Below are 15237 nucleotides of genomic sequence, written 5' to 3'. Positions count from 1 at the left end.
CTTCAGATGTGCTTCCACCCAATTGTCCCACAGACTGCAGCATAGAGACCCTCCCTGTGTTTCATGTTAATTTGCTGAAACCTGAACAAACCTCCTCCCTTTGGCCAGACCGACCTGCCCCTCCTGTTCCCCTCCTCGTCAAAGATGAGCAGCATTTTGAGGTCAAAGAAATATTTGATTCCAGGAAATATAGGGGGAGAATTCAGTATTTGGTTGCCTGGAAACACTTTTCTCCTTCTCAGTCTGAATGGGTGAACGAGTGTGATGTCAGGCCCCTAAACTTGTACACTTATATTTAATTCTAAATTCCCTGATAAGCCTTAATGTATTATTGTAAATGATCACATTTTTTCTTTTGTTCCTATTTTGCCTGTTTTCTACTATGTTTTCTTTTCCAGGGCTAAAGCCTCTACTGAAGGAGGGCCAAATGTCAGCCTCCATCATGCTTGCTTGCTGTCGGCTGCCATAGAAATGGGGAGGGGGGAAGTTTGGTATTGGAGGGGGAAATTTGCTGGAGAGTGGAGATGACTTCTGTGTGAACCAAGTGTGGGGGGATGCTCTCATGCTCACTGTGCAACTGCATGGACTTGTTTATGCCCAGCCAAGGTCAACCGTCTCAGCATACCAGATGAAAACACCTGAAGATGTACCCCACATGACACCATAGGCACTGGAGTTTGGACATCCAGTCAGGGTCCTTGGGGGACGGAACTTGGGATAACTTTCAATATGTAATTTTCATGCCTATTGCCTCAGATCTTGCTTTTCTTTCATTGTTATCACTTCTAACTCAGTAAAAGTACCTCTTCTCTACAAACATGGAGTCGGGGTTTTTCTTTCTTGGGTTTTGAATGGAGGCACATTTGACACATACTTCTCAATTTCAGCCAAACCTCATTTGCAATCTTTAAATCAACTACATTCAAGAATTGTTCATCTTCTAAAGGTAAGATGATGTAGGCCAGTGAAGATCAGTGCTTTTGATCTGCTGCTGCTAATAGTGCCTAGGGTGGATTAATAACAGTATCCCAGAGCTCCTCAGCCTTCAGGAAGCATTCTAATTTTGCAGCCAATATAATATAATTCTTCTGTCCCAATCGAGGCAGAGAGCTCTCCTTGAACTCAACAGCCATCTTGCAAGCTTTCTCAGCCTTGTTCTCTTTTCCTTTTAACACAGGCTGTCCTTCAGCTTAATTACAGTTCAGTTTAATGTGTGTGCTTGTTGTGCTCTGGGCCCACAACCTGTTAGAGTTTGCAGCAATCCAACCAGCACACAAGTAAAGAATTCAGCAGGATTCGGATTTCCGGTCTGCAGCGCTTCGGAGCAGGCAGGAATTCGCGACTGTGCGCGGTTCCTGCCTGTGTTCACTGCCCGAGTGCCCCGAGCCATTTGGCTTCGGGGCTAAGCCACCTCCGTAGAAGGTGGCGAAGACAGGGGGGGTCTGGCAGGGTCGAGAGATATCGCACCTCTCTTCCCTAGCCAGTGAAACCCCCTTTTCCAAAGGCAGCTGAGCGGCGGTCAGTAATGGCCGCCACATAGAAGAGCTCAGCCGGGAAAAGAAAGTACAGGAGGAGCTGTGAAGAAGTGAAAGTGATTTTTGCTGACCGGGACAAGTAACAGTGAAAGTATCCTGGAATTTGAAACTTGTTAAAGAAACATCGTTCCCAGAATGTGTCAAGCGGCGAATGTAAATTAAAGGAAAAGCTTTTTTTTTTCTTTTCACTCTCCTTCCGAACGTGACAGCGATAGAATCTTAAAAGAAATCGGAAAACCCGCATTGGAGGTATGGATTTCTGAACATTCAAAGGAAAATTGTTGCTGTAAGTGGGAAGGGAGAGGAAAAAAAATTGGAGCAGAATTTGAAAAAGGAGGAGATTGCCTAGAATTTTAAAGAGCTTTGAATATTAATACGGCTTCTAAAAGATATATTTTAATTGGAACTCTTTGATCAAACAGCAACCCCAGAAAGAGAAATGGAAGAAAGAAAGAAAATATTAAAAGAAATAGTTTATTTGGATTCTTTGGTGACTTTGGAACTTTTGGGAATTATTCTTGATTAAAAACACTCGGGTGGTTGTTTTGAAAAAAAAAATTCTCTTCACGATGGCATTGCTTGTGGATGAACTAAAAATTGAATATAAAAAATATAAAAAAGAAGAACAAGATGGAAAAGATACTTTGGGCACTCTTTTTCAATTTCTAGAAATGGCGGTATGCACTTATGAAAAATTGACTGCGCAGCAGGACGACTGGGACAAAGAAGAAGCTATCTTTGATGAACAAATGGTTCTATTTGGGGTGGAGGAGAAAGAGGAAAAGAAAAAGGGGATTCTAAGGCTTGAAAAAACAACCAAAAAAGAGAAAAATGAGATGAAAGGTGGATACAAGGTTAGAAAACAACAGAAAGGGGGAAAGCAGAAGAAGAAAAGGGAGGAGGAGAGACAAAGGGGTAAAAAGGGCAAGGAGAAGAATAAGCAAGAGAGAAAGGATGGGATGAGAAGCCTTAATGGTGGGAAGCAAGATTTAAATAAACAAAACTCATTTAGAGACAATGGGTAAATTTAATTGAAAAAAGGGATTCTGTAAGGTATATAAGATTGTGTTTTTATAGATGTATTTAGAATAAAATGCTTAAGATACAAATGAGTATTAATATGTATGATTAGTTTCTTAATGGTATTGATAGTGGTCTTATATGCTTTTTCTTTGTTATTGTTGTGTTTTTTCCTTTCTCATAAAATTTATTGTGTAATTTTAGAATGTACTAAACAGAATCCCAATATAAGTTAAGTGTTATATTAAGTATTATTAAGCTAGGGGAAAGAGTTAAAGGCGTCACTCCAATCAGTGTACAGGAGAAGTTTATTTAAAGAGAAAAGATGAATGGATAGCTGGAAATAGAACAGACAAAGAATGATAAGTATTATGAATTGAACTGAGATGAGATAAATAAAATAAAACTAAGAAAGATAAAAGAGGGAAGAAGCTATATAGAAAATTGAAAATGGTAATAAGATATGGAATGGTATATAAAGTGAATATGATTTTTGAATTTGTGTCTGTGCGAAGAGTTTTAACCCAGGATCAAGCAACTTTCAGAAAAGATGTTTTATGTTTTTATGTTCTCTGTTTTGTTTGTTTGTGTATTGTTTTTGAAAGGCAATAAAATTTTAATTAGCAAGAAATATAATTTGGATAATAGAATGAAAAGGAGAAGTTGGGATAAGATACGAAGTTGAACAGATAACGTAAATATATATATTACAATTTGGAACTATTTTGTATGTTCTATTGGTTTTTTCAGAAAAGATCTTTTATGTTATTATGCCTTGTTTGTTTGTGTATTGTTTTGTAAAACTAATAAAATTTGTCTTTAAAAAAAAGAATTCAGCAGGATTCATTTATAAAAGAAACTTCTTTATATATAGCAATATAAAGCATGATGTATGTATACAATACCCAGGCAGCATAACTCAGAATCCAGAAGCAAAGAATAACATATGCACAGTGTTGTGTCCCTGACTAGCTAAGTCTTCAACCTGGTCCGCATTTTGAGCGGGACCATCTGACTGTTCCCATTGGTTGGTGCCGTTTGACAGCAGACTATATAAGGAGCTGTCAAACGGCATCAGCTGGGGCAGTTGGGGCTCCGGCTCCAGCCAGCCGGCTGCCAGCCCAGCTGGGCAGCCACGTTAATCTGTTACTGCTTCAAATAAAGAAACGTTATTCTTCAGCTCCTGTGTCTGCCTGGTGTGTCCGTCTAGACCAATACAACACTGGCGACGAGGATGGGATATCAGAAGGGACACCCAGGCAAGAAGCTAAGTCACTGAAGATAGAGCTGAAGCCACAGCATGTCTGGAGCCGCAGACAGTCTCTGCGCGCGCCAAATTTAAAGAGCCTCCTCAGCTGAGGAAAAGAAAGTCTCCCTGAGCTGAGGAAAAGAAAGTCTCCCTGAGCTGAGGAAAAGAAAGTCTCCCTGAGCTGAGGAAAAGAAAGTCTCCCTGAGCTGAAAAAGAAAAGTCTCCCTGAGCTGAGGAAGAGAAAGTCTCTCTGAGCTGAGGAAAAGAAAGTCTCCCTGAGCTGAGGAGAAAGTCTCCCTGAGCTGAGGAGAAAGTCACTGCCTGACAGGCACTCTAGCCTCCCGTGCGAAAGGCACCCCCGTTGGCGCTACCAAAAGCGCAGAAGTCTGAAAGCCTCCCCAGCCGAGGAACAGACGTCGCCTCAAGGCCCGTGAAGGCTGGCGAAACCCCCGTTGGCGCTACCTAAAGCACAGAAGTCTGAAAAGCCTCCCCAGCCGAGGAACAGACGTCGCCTCAAGGCCCGTGAAGGCTGGCGAAAACCCCCACCCCGTGGGCGCTACAAGAGCGCAAAAGCCTACAGCCTCTAGCAGAGGTCCAGACTTCGCCTCAATGCCGTGAAGGCCGGCGAGACCACGCTTCCACACCCCCCCCGATCCGGCCGCCGTTACCATCGCTGCTGCCGCTGCGCTCCCGACAGCCGCTCCCGCCAAGGACGCCGAGCGCCTCCGCTCTTCTGCCGCCGCCGCGGCCTCCACTCTTCAGCCGCCGCTGCGACCTCCGCTGCCGCCGCCGCGCCTCCGCTCTTCTGCCGCTGCCGCGCCTCCGCTTTCAGCCGCCGCCCGCGCGCCTCGCTCTTCAGCCGCTGCGTGCCTCCGCTCTTCAGCCGCCGCTGCGCCTCCGCTGCCGCGGCCTCCGCTCTTCAGCCGCCGCCGCGCCTCCGCTCTTCAGCCGCTGCCGCGCCTCCGCTTTCAGCCGCCGCCCGCGCCTCCGCTTTCAGCCGCCGCGCGCGCCTCCGCTCTTCAGCCGCCGCGCGCCTCCGCTCTTCAGCCGCCGCCGCGCGCCTCCGCTCTTCTGCCGCCGCCGCGCCTCCGCTCTTCAGCCGCCGCCGCGCGCCTCCGCTCTTCTGCCGCCGCCGCGCCTCCGCTCTTCTGCCGCCGCCGCGGCCTCCGCTCTTCAGCCGCCGCCGCGCGCCTCCGCTCTTCTGCCGCCGCCGCGCGCCTCCGCTCTTCTGCTGCCGCCGCGGCCTCCGCTCTTCGCCGCCGCCGCGCCTCCGCTCTTCTGCTGCCGCCGCGGCCTCCGCTCTTCTGCCACCGCCGCGGCCTCCACTCTTCAGCCGCCGCTGCGCCTCCGCTGCCGCCGCCCGCGCCTCCGCTCTTCAGCCTCCGCTGCGGCCTCCGCTGCCGCCGCCGCGGCCTCCACTCTTCTGCCGCCGCCGCGCCTCCGCTCTTCAGCCGCCGCTACGGCCTCCGCTGCCGCCGCTGCGGCCTCCGCTGCCGCCGCCCGCGGCCTCCGCTCTTCTGCCGCCGCCGCAGCCTCCGCTCTTCAGCCGCCGCCGCGGCCTCCGCTCTTCACCGCCGCCGCCGCGCCGCCGCTCTTCAGCCGCCACTGCGGCCTCCGCTCTTCTGCCGCTGCCCGCGCCTCCGCTACCGCCGCTGCGGCCTCCGTCTTCTGCCGCCGCTGCCGTTCCCGCCGCTGTCGCCTCCCGCCGCAGCCGCCTTCTGTCCCGGCCGCCGTTCCGCCGCAGCCGTTTTTGCCGCAGCCGCTGCCTGTCCTGGCCGCCGCTGGCGTTCTCGCCGCTGCCGCCTCCCGCCGCAGCCGCCTTCTGTCCGGCCGCCGCTGCCGTTCCGCCGCAGCCATTTCGCGCCGCAGCCGCCGCCTGTCCTGGCCGCCGCTGGCGTCTCGCCGTTGCCGCCTTCCGCCGCAGCCGCCTTCTGTCCCGGCCGCCGCTGCCGTTCCGCCGCAGCCATTTCCGCCGCAGCCGTCGCCTCGCTCCGCCGCCGCCGCGCGGCCTCCGCTGCCGCCGCCGCGGCCTCTGCTCTTCCGCCGCCGCGCGGCCTCCGCAGCCGTCGCCTCTCTCCGCAGCCGCCGCCTCTCTCCGCCGCCGCCGCGCGACCTCCGCTGCAGTCGCCTCCCCGTCCCGGCCGTCGCCGCCGCTGCCGCCTCCGCCGTGGCCGCCGACAGCCCGAGCGCCTCCTCGACTCCCACCGGCTGCCGAGCGATGGGCCACTGCCGGTGCAGCTTTTCACCATTGTGGACTGGGTGCAGCCATTGGCTCTGCAGAGATGCAGCCCCTCCGGGGTTGAGCATGGCTGGTGTGCGTTTCCATGATTCACTGAACTGTTTGAGACCTTTTCTTCGTTCTCTCAGGTTGTTAAATAAAAATTCTCTCTGCCCCCCCCCTTCCCAATGACTCTGGGGGGATGGATCCAGTATTTAGGGGATGGTGGGTGTCAGGCGTTGAACAAGGAGGTGCGCACCCACCATTAGAGTCCTTCCATGCACCCACCTCCAGGGTCTCTCCCACCTGGGCTTGTCTCCCTTGACATTAGCACTACACTCCCCAGGGGGGGCGAAAGCTAGGTTGTCATTACCCTAGGGGGGGCCAGGAGAGCACGAAGGCCTGCTCCCCTTTTTTAGCCTTAGGCCCTGACCATCATAGTCAGCTCCCTAACTCAGTGGTCCCCACATACCCCTTCACGCAAGCCACAGCTAGACCTGCCATCTCTGCAGCGTTGGTTCCAAGGCAGGCAGCTGTCAGTATTTGACCCACAACCCTTGGGATGTGGGGGCCCCTACTCCGCCACAGGCGGGAGGTCACCTGGGCAGGGTTGCTTGCCACGTTTGTCAGGGTCTCCTTCCCAGGCCAGGTGCTCCTCCCTGGCCACTAGTTCAATTTCCTCACTAGTTCAATTTCCTTGTTATACCATTGTATTCCCAAAAGGCTGGGCAGCGCATGCCCTTAGCTAGGGGAAAGGGGTGTTGTGTCCCTGACTAGCTAAGTCTTCAACCTGGTCCGCATTTTGAGCGGGACCATCTGACTGTTCCCATTGGTTGGTGCCGTTTGACAGCAGACTATATAAGGAGCTGTCAAACGGCATCAGCTGGGGCAGTTGGGGCTCCGGCTCCAGCCAGCCGGCTGCCAGCCCAGCTGGGCAGCCACGTTCATCTGTTACTGCTTCAAATAAAGAAACGTTATTCTTCAGCTCCTGTGTCTGCCTGGTGTGTCCGTCTAGACCAATACAACACACAGAATCACAGAAGCTGTATAAACACAGAGCAATATAGACACTCTGCTCTACTTTCAGTATTTGCCATCTAAAGAGAGACTAACTTTAAAACATGGATATTGTCCCAGTATATTATTAGCCTTCATTATGTTATTATCATCAATGAATACATCTGTCCTTTTAAATCTCACAATATAATTCTGCATAGTACTACAGATTAAATCCCATTTAGGTCAATGTTTATGTTTCTGGCTAAATATACATAGGCTTTCAGTTTCAGCAGTGCCTAAGTCAAAAAATGATCCAGATTTGCTGTGCAGGATAGCCTATGCAAGAAAACCCAAAGGTGCTTTTTCAAGAGGCAACTGGACTTTCTGGTTTTTCTTTGAAGATATTTCTCCTCCAAGAAGCTTCTTCAGCTCTGACGGAAAGGGAATGGAAGGATTTATACTCCTTGCAGATAGCATACATTTGCATTCTTTCAGAGAGTTGTTGAAGCCACCTGGAGGTTTATCTGTGTCTTCAGGATCACCTGAGTAGAAGAATGTTAAAGCTTCTGTCTTCCTTAACGTGTACTGCATAGTCCAGAAAAACTAGACTATTTTCCTTAACATCTTCCTGTGTGAATTTGAGGTATCTGTCCACAGAGTTGATATGTTTGGTGAACACTTCCAATTCCTATGTTTTGATCTTGAACCCATGTCCCCCATTGTGACTAATCTCTACATGGAAGAGATAGAAACCAAAGCCCTAGATGCCTTCACAGGAATTTCACCCACTCATTAGTATAGGAATGTGGACGATCAAAACACAACATATTTTGATTCCCACCACCCACTGGAGCACAAAATGGGAGTCATCAGAACCTGCACCACTGAGCTGAAGGCTTGCCTACCAGCAAAGATGGAAAAACAAATTTCTAAAATACATCAAGGATGCCCTCAACATGAGTGTTTCTGTCCTCACTACACATTAGTCTGTGTACAGCTCGACATGCAGCTAAACCCACCAATCCTCCAATAAAACAGATTGTGTGTGTAGATCTGAATGTTTTATTGAAAGAACAGGATATGGTGAAACTGAGGAAAATAAGGATACATAGAATGAGAATCAAATACAAGATAGACAGTATTAAATTACTGCTGAACATAATTAATAAATGCAAGCAATTAAATCTCACCAGCGATGCTCTTTGTGTGGGATGTGAGTGTCCTTGGATGACTATGTGCCACAGATTAAGATGAATTTTTCTGTGTGCTTCTGCCTTCTCCAAATGCTAAAGGAGTCTGGCTTCCTAGCAAACAATATACTTGGTATTTGTCTCTCTGGCCGCTAGACAGGGCTAGAGAGCAACAACAGTATATAAAAGTTATATGCTGGGCATGACAGTGAGGCTATCCCAAATGGGCCTTCATCAAATCTCTACAGGAGCTCCTCCATAACACACAATGAAAAGAACAATAAATGAAGCAACATTGTCATTCCATACATTGCAGGAATATTGGAAAAGCTCAGGAGGATCTTCAGCCAATACAACATATGTGCACACTTCAAACCAGCGGTGGAATTCAAATTTTTTTACTACTGATTCTGTGGGCGTGGCTTGGTGGGCATGGCAGGGGAAGGATACTGTAAAATCTCTAGTCAGAGGTGGTATTTGCCGATTCTCCGAACTACTCAAAATTTCTGCTACTGGTTCTCCAGAACTGGTCAGAACCTGCTGAATACCACCTCTGCTTCAAACCCAATAATACAGTAAGGCAGAAGCTTGTCCACTCTGAGGATAAAACATCCAGACATAAACTGAGTAACGTGGAGAGATCTTAATGTTGCCACAAAAATTGAAGACAACATAAAAAGCTACAGTAGATGGTGCTAGACAGGTGCAAAAGATTCATGACAGTCATTTGAGGATATTGGTGAGATTTGCCCTTAAGCCAAGTGGTTTAGAAAATGTGCAATTTAGATATATCTGCTCAGAAGGGAGATTCACATAAAACAATTGAGCTGATAAGATGATTAGAGGCAATCCCCTATATGTAGCCAATGCCCAGGTTATTGATTCATCTGATTTCACCAGGAAGAGTGTAAACCATAATTAGACAATAGGGAAATGTGATTTAAGTGCACATGCAAGTTCAAGTCAAGCCTTAAGTGTGATGATTTTTGACATCTAAGGGGGGAATAAAGACTAATGATTAGAGAACTATTATCATTAGCAACATATCATCTCTTTACTGATTTGTTTTTGAAAAAGAACTTTTTTTCTAAGCACATTAGTTTGAATTATTCCAACAAGATAAAAAGCTCTACATTAAAGAAAATCCTTTTTGGCCTGTCAGTTTAATGTGGATTTAAAGAGTATTTTAGACTGCATATTGGCAGCTGGAAAGAACTTAAATGCTTCCTGGAACCACAGGTATTACATTTTAATATACACACCTGAATTCTTTTAATTTATATTGTCACATCATAAGGAAAGATCTGTACATATAAAATAAAGATAGAAGCATTCCCAGATTTACTAATGACTTTGTTATGCTACTAAAACTTCCTATCATATAAAAATGTTCAGTATTTATTTTTGTTTAAAAATGCCCTTTACCACAAATCCAAATGAGTGTGTTATAATGCTAAGATTATATTATGTTACATTTCTTAAGCCTCTTTATTTATTTATCAGAGGCAGCATTTAAGCAGGACTTGCAACAACACTATGGAAAACACACTGAAAATGTAAAACTGTAAAAGCAAGTGCTTAGAAAACATCAAGAATGAGGAAATTTCAAGTTGAATGGGTGAATGGATTGTTTATGCAGCTAGTCAAACCTTATCCCAAGTAAACTTTGGTCCATTACCAAAGAGGCATATATATGCATTCATATTATGGATGCAAATGGAAATAATTGTTATCTCCTTTTGTAAAAAGTTAGCACCCACCCCTCTTTAGAAGAATGAAATGCTTTAGGAAATATTAAAAAGGCAGAATATTATATTTTTCCTAAAGGAGAAACATGTTTCTAAAGACAGAAACTCAGAGCTTCAGCTCCCTGCCCCTAGCAGATATTTAGTGCCCATTGAGAAGGACTGGGCCAGCTTATCTAACAAAACAAAAGACCTTCAGCTCCAGGATAATGGAATTATTCTTCAGGGCAAAGCCATTCAGCCACAATAGAAACTGCACAACAAATCCCCTTCATTGCATAGTCCAAGCTTCAATCAAGCTTGACAGATAACTTACAAAATCAGCTATGACCCCTGCATAGCCCCACAGGAGTGACAGCAACCAATAGAACACATGCCCTTGCCACAGGAACAGGAAGCTCAAAGGCAAGGCCCAAGAGAGGCTATAAGTAACTCTCACTCTCCATTCTATGTGGTCAGCTGCACCAGGACCATGTGCTTGATGGTTCTGCTTCAATAAACCATCTTTCCAATCATCCTCCATGTTTCTAGTGTCCTTCTCCCCACTTGGAACTGAACCAGATAATTCTTCCAACACTTTATAGTAACATAACAGAGTTTACATAACATAAAACATACACAAGTCAGTGTGTTTTCTCACTGCTTACTGCTGGGCTATGTCAAGGGCTAAGTTGTGCTTTGCTTTTTTATTGTACCTTGACTTGCAAGACACTTTTAAAAGAAAACTATGATGTATAAAATAGAACACATGGAGGACTACTAATGAAGGTGAATATATGTGTCCTAGGATAATGTAGGATCCAAAGCTTGGAAGACAAAACTTCTAGTCCTGGTGACCAACCAAATTGGATCCTGCAACATGGAGGACTAGCCCATGATATTTTGTGGTTTAAAGGAAAAGGCAAGACCACTCCTGCTTATATACCAGTAGTTCTTTAAAAATTCTGAGATGTATAAACTGAGAGTTCCAATTCTTAAAAGTATTATTAATAAACAGATATTAAAGCAAACTGAAGAAAAATGTAATTACACATTACTCTTTTCTAGCAAAGGACCTAATTAATTGGTCCATCCTCCTATTCTACTTACTGAATCAAACTTTATCCCAAATTAATCCCAAGATAGTCCCAATCTAATTTTATCCCAATAAAATTATTGCTAACCTGGGATATTCAGGTCTGAATCATAAATAGTACATTACAATAAACAGAATGAAAAAAACCAAGTTTAGCACCACCTCTAGAGGTGGGGGAGGCTAATACAGGATGCTGCATGTATAACTAGTAAGTAAATGTTGGTCTTGTTTCTAGATGCACTCCATTGTTCAATAACAACATCCATTTATTTAGCAAGAAGTCTACAATGTCTACACATGCACAACTGTGTATCAATACTTGAATAAAAATGTTCTACATGAATCATTATATCATTCAATATAGATTATAAAAGTAGCTATTTAATTATTTATTATATATATATATATATATATATATATATATATATATATATATATATATATATATATATATATACACACACACACACACACATACACACATACATACATACATACATATAAAAGATCGAGTCTTTAAAACCAAAGAGAAATAAAGTAATGGTTCAGTTTTATCTTATTTTAAAAATTCCCAGTGTTCTCATACCAATTAAATAAAAATTCTTACAAGTTTAAAATAATTATGTAAATATATAAAAAAAAAAAACAGATTCATTAAAAAATAGTTGGAAAAGAATCATAACCAAACTGAAGTAACCAAGTAAGTCAGTAGTCCAGAGTTTTCCAGCAGGGGGCAGTTTCAGCCCATTCCTCAGGAAACATTTTTACCTTACTGTACTATGGAGTTTTATCCTGATCAGGAAGTAGGAGATGCGTGATTCCTTAATCCCTTTCCCACAAGTAGAAACTTATAAACACTTGTAGAAATGTTCACACATCATGCATGACATTACTCACTTAAATCAAAATGCAGGAGATTTTTTTAAAAAAAGAGGTAAAAGTTTTTCTCTTTGAAATGCAATCCAACATCTTAAGATCAAAGTGAATGATATTAATAATTAAAAATAGAAAAAAGTTTGGGAAACCTTAAAGGCTAACTAAAACATTGTTGTTTAAGATTTTGCAAATCACAGTCTACAATACTTCATCTGATAATGGAGTTCTTCAGTTTCTTCAAATTTCTTTGCAGTCAAAAGCTTATTTTTCATAAATAAAACCTGGCATCAATAATTACAAGGGGAAAAAAGCTAAAGCAGAGGCCCATAGGTCCATTCTTATATTTTCTCTAGAAGCACTAATCACATTCATCTTATTCACTTAATTTCTATAAAAGATCAAAGAGGTCAATGTTTCCTATAACGTGAGAATTAAGCAGGTCAATGTTTCCTATAATGTGACAATTTCAATTACAGCCTTATCCATTTTGTTAGACAATAATAACCTGTCATAGAATATGCAGTTGTGTCTTTATATTAAATGTGTGTTACTGTCCATGCAACGTTGTGTAAGAGCTTTTCCACAGTACTGTGACAACATCTTTTTTGCTCTGGGTCACAGCCACTGAATAAAACAGACTTAAAATTACACCAAATACTAAAATTAGTGTTAAAATAATATTACCTCATTTATTCTAGCACCAATCATTATGGGATGTTATAAATTACATTAAGGTTTTTTTTCTTCGTTATCCCAGAGAGGTTATATAACATGCAATAACTGGGAACAGAGGCAACAGAGGCAGGAGAGGAATTGGCAATGGTGGTAGTACATTTCAAGAAGTTTCAGATCTCTGCTACCTCAAAGATAAGTTGATAGTTTGACTTGGCAAGGCAGAAGGCTCTTCCAGACAGCTACCACTAAGGAACTGGGTGGGAGGAACGCTGGTGACAGCACACTGGCTGGGAACCGGTTGCACTTCCTTGGCAAATGTGGTGGGAGGGGAGACTGTGCAGGGGCAAGCCAGCCAGGCACTCCGGAGCATGGATGCACTGTGGGCTGGAGGAGCACAAAGAAGCCCACTCGGGTGGAGAGGGAGGGAAGCCCCAGCCCACCAGTTCTGATCCACAGGTCTGCTCCTCTCCGCGTCTTTTGGCATGCATTGGTCTTTGCGCCCACATGCACACCAGTAACCAGAAGACCAAGCGGCCGATGCACATGCGCGTGCTGGAGACAAGATCATCTTCTTGGCGCCAGGCAGGTGCACCAGGCAGGTGCTCTTTTGGTTTTTGGTGTGCATGTGCATGTGCATGTGAAGTCCAGCTGGCCGGCGTGCCAGAGACTGGAAGAGTAACGGGCGATGGTTCCGCACGCCCAGAGAGATGGCTCACACATGCCATAGGTTCGCCATCACTGCCATAGACAACTGTCAAGGCCTTCCCAAGGACCTGGGATAGGCAGGTATTGATGTTTGATGGCATTAAAGTATCATCGCAGAATGTAAGCTGTTACAAGTAAAACTGTCTTTTGTAATTGACTGATGGTGATTTTGTCATTGCCAATGGAATTCAAGTGGTACTGCAGTTGTTTTAGGATTGCACCCAAAGTGCCTATTACTCTTTTCTTTCATTTGCCAGAGTCATTCTATTTCTATTTGCAGGCCTTTGTATTGTGTTATTTTCCCCAGTTCTTTCTCTTCTCTTCTGCTGTCTCCAAGTATTGCCACATCACTATCCAGATTTTTTTTGTCTTTTTTTTATCAACAATTGTAAAGCCTGGGGTATTATGTTTGAATTCTAAAGTCCCAGAGCACTTTAGCTTCTTCATTTTCTATTACTTTGTCTATTTTATGGTCCCACCAGTTTTTGTATGCAGACAAATGGTATTTATTGTAGATCTTCCAATGCAGTTATTATTTATTATTGTTAGATTTTTGTCTGGTGAGTATCAAAGTCACTGGCCTATGTAAACCAGAGCATCTGGGAGTGTATCAGTAAGATGGCACTGAAAAATGAGCTGCTGAGACAATGCCTGAGGCAGCAGCGGAGTGGGAGGAAGATCAAGCAGAGGAAGTGCCATAGCAAGATAAGACCCTGCATGGTATGTACCATTGACAGACAGCTAGGCTGACAGGCATTGGAAAATCAGTGGCTGGAAAGGGCTGGGCTAAAGACAGCACTGAGACACTGATCATAGCAGCACAAGAACAGGCACCAAGAACCAGATCTATAGATGCAGGAGTCCACCACACTAGACAGGACCCAAGATACAGGATATGCAGAGAATCTGGTGAATGCGGGCCATAATAGCAATTACATCCTTATATCACCTTTTTATTTCTTATTGCTTCTTGTGCATTGTTATGGGACTGCTAAGTGCCCCTGTACAAATGTAATCTCATTCTATCCTTCCATATACTCTATATGGTTTAATCATTACTGCAATATCAGGCAAGTTTCAAAATCTTCTGTTTAAAAACAGTTCCCTGGAAAATGACATTCCTTATCAATGAATATGTAAGCTTCCTTACTTCCTCCTATTTTGAAGTATTAAAGATTGTCGTAATACTTCTGGCAAAGAATAAAAAAAGAATGTGTGGCATCTGTTTCCACTGCTTATCTATTCTGTAAAACAACTTTAGAAGGAAGTGGCCATCAATATCTCTACATAATCATAATAGTTTCCATTTTTCAGATCAGAAAAATACTATTTTTTCCTTATTTTGAATTACGGTATATAACTATTCAAACCCCTTTAATGTAATGCCATTTCAGCATTGTGCTCCTTTCGGTAAAAAATCAGGATCTAAGGAACTGAATCAAACAAAATAGCTCTTGATTATCTTTTTCTCTAAAAGACAGGCACTACATTTTGAGTTTATATACTCATATGAGATTGTAGTTAACCGAACCATTTATTTCTCCCAACTAGATGAAGAAATACATACTGTAGTTAAGAAAATATGTGGGCATATATTTTTAGACAGGAGAAATATTTTTTTTTTGCCTGGATTAAAGGTAAAGATGTCCTTGCTCCTGGGAATTACTTTCATATAATCTTCTTGGCAAGGTTACCAAATTGGTTTGCTTTTACTTCTAATTGTTCCACTACTACAGTAATCTTTTTTAAAAGATAATATAGAAAACATTGCCTTAAGATGACAATCTTTTCCTTGCCAGTATATTTTACATTTTGAAAGATTTCTTAAAATTCCATTAATTCATTGTAAAGATGTACTCAAGCTTTTATTAATGTATAATTTCAATTTCATTGTACACATAAATGTTTGATTTGATTTGCAATTAAATTATATTATTCAGGGAATAATTA

This window comes from Notechis scutatus, chromosome 5 (assembly GCF_049901735.1).
Source record: "Notechis scutatus isolate UNSWTSFEM ecotype Mainland chromosome 5, rNotScu1.2, whole genome shotgun sequence".
In the NCBI taxonomy this organism is placed as follows: Eukaryota; Metazoa; Chordata; class Lepidosauria; order Squamata; family Elapidae; genus Notechis; species Notechis scutatus.
This window is presented reverse-complemented; position numbering follows the sequence as displayed.